The following is a 6367-nucleotide window of genomic DNA, read 5'->3' on the forward strand; positions in this document are numbered from 1 at the left end:
CATATCTGAAGAGGCGACTCTATTTTTAATAGATTAATATAGCCTATAAAAATTAAATGATCATGAAATAATGAATTGTATTTAAGATAATTGACAAATTCAAAGAACAACAAAAAAATACTTGTAGGCCTAAAGGCGCATACGATCATCCTCACATTCTGTTCCTGTCAATCATACACGCGGTGTCAACCAATTATACTGCATGAGGGAGGGCCGAGCCAACTCACACACACTCAGTTAGACGAGCGGTCGAAACTCGGAGGAGAGCCATAACAAATCAATGCATTTTTGAAGACATTGTGGTTAAGATAGAGTATGATTTCATTTAATAATTTAATTCAAATTGTTTTCACACCTATCATAGTCAAATTCATAGTTAAAACATGTATTTTTTAAAGAGCCGTTCAGGAGCCAAAAGAGCCGGTTCTTTTCAGTGAGCTGAGCCAAACGAGTCGGCTCATGAAAAAGAGCTTGGTTGGAGGAATGAGCTCCTCGTCTCGCACAACTAGAATGATTTTATAGGGTATTTCACACTGTTCCTTAACCCTTGTGCTGCCTTCGGGTCAAATGACCCAAAGGTTCATAACGAACCATCGTTGTGCGAAGCTGCGGAGCAAAGACGCAACATGGCTAACAGCACCCGTTAGCTGTAATACCAGTGTAATACTCGCACTTCAGTGTCGTAGCCTAAGCATAACTTTGTATTAGGTTTGTTTTTAGCATTGTAAGCAACATACGTTATTAATTTGCTGTATGTAAAATGTGGGGCGTGACAAAGGTACAGACCAGAGCCAACTCTGTGTTTTTTTTACATTGACACCGCCCGTTTTACAGCGGCAGTTTCAAATTGTGAGATTTGCATAGGAAAGAGGTGTCAATGGGACTTGAGGTTCTCTGTATGAAGAAGTGCCTGGATCCCAATGAGGAAGTTATTTTTAAAAACTAGGGAAATGTACTATAGAACATCTCACACATGGAAGAGGTTAGACACACCGACAATCGATAACTTATCGATAACTTGATAATAATGGCTGCCTGTCTGTCATTGAATTAACTTACATCTCAATCACCGTCTGCATCACGGACATGGGCACTATCCTAGTATGAGAAATAATGCATTATTTATTTAGTGTATAGTAAATATTCTTGGGAGGTTTGAAAAAAAAAAAAAAGATGTTCTGTCCCAGGTGGTCTGTGGTGAGGCAGTGGATGAGCTGCACACCGACCCATGGTGTGTCCCAGAGGTGAAGGGGAGGGGATGGACCACTGCAGCCAAGTGGGCAGGTCTTTGCCAAACCGCCGCTTCTGTAGGTTCATATCTTCTGAAGAGAGAAAAGGAAAGAGAGAAAGACAGATAGCAGAGAATATGAATGAAGTGGAGGGGATTGTGGTCAGCTAGATACAGACGATGTGTGTCTCGCGTGAGTGTGCATGTTCTTTTATTTTTTCTGCGTGTGGATGAGTTTTACGGCTTGGAAATCCCTGGGAGATATCTTCCTCTCTTCTGGTGTTACGTACACCATAGGAACATGTGTGTACTGTATGTATGTATATGGCTGTGCCTGTGTAGTTGTGTGTTTGTCTTCCCTTCTGTTTCTCCCCACTAGCATCATTCATTCAGGTGTCCATTTTCCTTGGGCTTGTCTGCTTCATTCATCTCTGTTCAACATCATTCACACGTCTGATCCCGTCCAATCCGGTGTTAGTCTGGTTCTCCGTAAGAACCCAGTTCCACCTTCCTTTGACAGCCGACCTGCCTCAGAATGACCTACAGAAACAGAGAGAAAGATGTCGCGTTGGGTGAGGGAGGGAAAATAGTGATACATATTTACTTTCACAAGCTCTCTGGGTGTGGATGGCTGTAATGAACTTGTCTGCACACACTCACCTTGGCTTGATCCTCTGGGAGATATCCTCCTATCTCCTGGTGTTACGTACACCATAGGAACATGTGTGTACTGTATGTATGTATATGTCTGTTCCTGTGTAGTTGTGTGTTTGTCTTCCCTTTGGTTTTCCATGGACTGGTCAGCTTCATTCATCTATGTTCAACATCATTCAATCCGGTGTTCATCTGACTCCATAAGAACCAACCTTCCTTTGACAGCTTTTGACAGAGCTGTGCCCTGTGAGCTGTAACTGTTTGCTACATGAATTTGTGTTATTTCAGTCTTTAGAGAGAAGTTTGTGAGTATGAACTTGTAAACACACTCAACTTTACCTGATCCTCAGGGAGATATCCTCCTCTCTCCTGAATATAGTTGGGGGGGGGGGGGTATAGATGTGTTTGTGTGTTTGGGGAGTTTTTATTTATATTAAAACTTTCAAATATCCCCTGTAGATTTTTTGTAGATGCTCAAAAAGGAAAGCCAGAAACTGTACATGTTGGCAAAGTAGTGGCACGTGCCACGCGGTCCCTGACACTCCACAAATGGCTGGGCACGAAAGTCTCGGAGGCAGCTTCCCGACGATGTCAGAGACTGCCCACCCCCCTCATCACCAGCGCCTGTGTGCTGGAAGGTTCAGTACGTATGCGTTACAAACAGGCACTTCCACACACAGGCTTGCATAAGGCGACAGGTAAACACGTTAAGGCCCAAAATACATTGTTATTCTTACCATAAGGAAAGAGTCCCATCCACAAACTCCATTTGGGGGGGGGGCACTGGGGCGTGCTGGTGTCCTGACTATAGCTACGGCCGGGGAGGTCACTTCGCACACCACACACCGGCTGATGTGCTCCTTTATCTCTTTGACAGCCACAGGCATCATGGGCACAGCTGCTGTAGTGGAAAGCCAGTAGGACTTGTCGTTGCGGCTGGCATAGTCACAGGTGCCCATGTTGCAGTAGGAGAAGGGCATGGTGCTGAACAGGTGCATGCAGGAGCCTGCCTGGCCTGGTGAGAGTGAGGGGGTACACAGGAGACACCTGATGACTCCCCTTGTATGGTTACTGGTTACATACACTCTCCTTCGCCATCTACGTTGGCTAGAAACAGACATAAGTGTGTTTTTGAGTGAGTAATTTACATTTACATTTAGTCATTTAGCAGACACTCTTATCCAGAGCGACATACAGTAAGTACAGGGACATTCCCCCCGAGGCAAGTAGGGTGAAGTGTCCTTGCCCAAGGACACAACGTCATTTTGCACGGCCGGGAATCGTACTGGCAACCTTCGGATTACTAGCCCGATTCCCTAACCGCTCAGCCACCTGACTCCAGTAATGCTGTAGTGCCACATACCAAGGTCCTGTGTGTGAGCTTTTTCCTGGCCCTCCAGGTAGAGGAGGCACCAGCACTACCTACAGACACCAGGACACACACACCTCAGTGTTCACCCCCATACACTGCAACAGATGTGAGCAGTAGCAATGGTGTGAGTGTGTCAAATGTAAATAGATCACTGACTGGAGACATATCTACTGAAATGCATGAGAAGTTGTTTTAGTGAATCTTTCTCAATTTTATTTGGAACTGATGCTGTGATGGGGAAGATGAGGAAGCCAAAAGCTAACTTTATACTATATTGACATGATCAATGACATGTACTAAACAAGATGCATGAACGATAAGTGAATCAATCAATCAACAAACTAATTTGCCATTAACAAAAAGTCACCTTTGTAACCTGGGAACCCTCTACCCCCTGGTGGACCTTGGTCTCCATCTTGCCCTGGTTCCCCTGGCTCTCCTGCTGTGCAGTACAGACCTGCCGAAATCCCAGAGCACAGGGTATGGGTTCCTAAACACCAACTGAATGACCAGCAATCAGACTGATCTATCAGCCCATCCATCACATAAACTACATAAGCAGTAAGGAACACATTTGGTCAACTTTTTCTCAAATGTGGTTACCAAGGCTACCATCTTGACCCGCAAGAAAACAGCTTCAACCCAGTATGAAATGTAAACTGATTCATATTGTCAGCTGTATCAACAGTGATCTGGTCAGAAGAATGCTATCATTGTAGCCTTTTTACCGTTCTGGTGCCACTTGGTGTTTCAAATGTGTAACTGCATCTCGAGTGTTTGTATCATTGACTTCATTGGTTTGTATCCACTATCCACGGTTAGGTGAGCTCTAAATGTAGTTTATCATGGAGATAAAGTTAAGTGTCCCTACGTTTTAACATTTTGAGATTTAATGTATTGAAAAAAATCAAAGCTCTGTTGCAGTTCTAACAGCTATGAAGGTAAGGGCTATCATTATATGCGTTGCTTTTGACGTTGTATCCAGGATTTGGGACTTTGTGCTTGGTTCTAAATTCATTTCGGTGTTAGCTAGCCAACTAGCTAGCTTTACTTCCATTGTGTTGTTAGCTAGATTCAGTGTTTGTCTTTATTAATGGGGATATGTTAGTACGTTTTGAAAAGTGTATGTAATATAATTTTTTGTTATTCAGATGCAGACAGTGTTCCGAGTCTCAAGGTACGTAGCTACTTCAGTTTTGTGAACCTTTAATTTCACCACCCTCGTGCACCATAAAGATAACTAGTGTGTTTCTGTATTGCTGCTAGTGATGTGTCTCTCATGAACGATAGTAGGCTATGACTCGGGAGTAACGAGTCGCCTCAGAGAGGGATTAGTTCATTTTCTCGTACAAAAAAAAAAGAAAAAGAAGAAAAAAAAAAGTACAAATAACAAAACAATTGTAAACGAATCTCATTTACGTCTTACTCCTACTAAACCTAGCAGTCACGCGAAAGTGAATGAGGTAAACAAATCCCCTCTTGTTTCCTCTTCTGAAAAGCCTTCAGTGATCTTCAGTGAGCCTTCCACTGCTATTTCCAGTTCCGGCTCGTCCGGTTTTGCGGCAGTGGCTCGCCTTTTTCCAAGCTCCGAGACTCCTTTAAAAAAATGTTTTATTATTGCTCGAAAAAGTACAGATAATAGTACACAGTTCAGTATACAATAGGGGTGGAACGGTACATGTATTCGTACCGAACCGTACGGTACGGGCGTCACGGTTCGGTGCATGAAATTACACGGACACGGAATAAAAATAAATAAAACTCGCGTGCAAATTAATTAATGTAATGCGGAACTACTGTTAGATACTCGTGTTCTTTAGGGGCATCTAATCTGTAGTTCTGAAGCTCTGATAGGCGCCGCCAGAGCCTATTAGAGGCTATATTAGACATTCTCTGGCACCGCCGTCAGAGATGGGCCAGCTAGCAGCACCAAGGACGAGTATGGCGAGTGATGGCGACCCGCAGCGTAATCCCCGCAAAATTCAAGTCAAAACGACAGCAGCGGTGTCTGCCGATATTACAGAATTGAGGAATTACTCCAAGATCGAATTTATTCAAAATATTAGGTAATAAGGTAATCTGGCTTTCATAACTCAGTGCCTAACCTCTTACTGACATCTCCGCACGTCACTGGTTGTGGGGTATGTGAGTGGAAATACATCTAACATGCTAACACATCTGGCGTGTGCTAAATGACAAAAAATATCCGACGCCATCACCCAGGTGTGCCACTCACTGGAACGAGACAACAAAAAAAAACTTCTCCTCCCTACAGTGCTTAACCAGCCATTAGATAAGCCTACACGTACAAATAGGGCCAAAAAAATTACTGACGCAATCGGAATTTACATGTCATCTTCAATGCGGCCGAATTCACTCTTAGAGGAACCTGGTTTGTTTTGCTTTTCCGTTGTACCGAAATCGTACCGAACCGTGATATGAACCGAACCGTGACTTCAGTGTACCGTTCCACCCCTAGTATACAAGTGTATAAACAACTGAAATAAGGAAAATAAAAAATAACATTGCCAGGGGTATTACAAGAGAATACCCCTGGAAATGTTGGGAGCGCTCAGTTCAAAAGCTTTAAAGATCCTGTAAAGCAAGTTCCATGATTTGCTTCTCAGTACATTATATATGTGTGAAATGAGTTCCTGAAAGCATGTGCAAAGCAACCGTTTTTCAAAACCTACCGTTTACAGCTACAGTGTTACAGCTCAGGGGAACATTTCATTTATATGCATCTGTATGTTTCTCTCATTGAACAAATAAATTATATTCTGTTTTGTTCGGCTTGACGTAGCGTCCATTATCTGGGTTGTAGGTAGCCTATAGACGTGGTACCTTCCAGCGATGGGCGGAGCTTCAGCTCCTTCAGGCAACACGCCCCCAGTCTCAAGCAGAGAAGACTGCTGATTTTCTCACGATTTCAAAGCCTAATTGAACATACTTGTCTGTGTTTCATTCGAATTTGGATGGGTAGTTAATAACACATTCTTCTGTGGTGTGGTGAACTTAAAACTCGTTTCCAATTCCACTTTACAGGACCTTTAATTTCGCGTGACTGCTAGGTTTAGCAGTAAGACGTGAATGATATTCGTTCTTTGATTACA

General features: G+C 43.3%; 1 pseudogene; it reads right to left on the reverse strand.

The window, feature by feature from the left end:
* Positions 1 to 1169: 1169 nt before the first annotated feature.
* Positions 1170 to 3869, reverse strand: LOC134014917 (collagen alpha-2(IV) chain-like; annotated as a pseudogene).
* Between the last annotated feature and the right edge of the window lie 2498 nt (positions 3870 to 6367).

Source organism: Osmerus eperlanus, chromosome 28 (assembly GCF_963692335.1).
Source record: "Osmerus eperlanus chromosome 28, fOsmEpe2.1, whole genome shotgun sequence".
Taxonomy (NCBI): Eukaryota; Metazoa; Chordata; class Actinopteri; order Osmeriformes; family Osmeridae; genus Osmerus; species Osmerus eperlanus.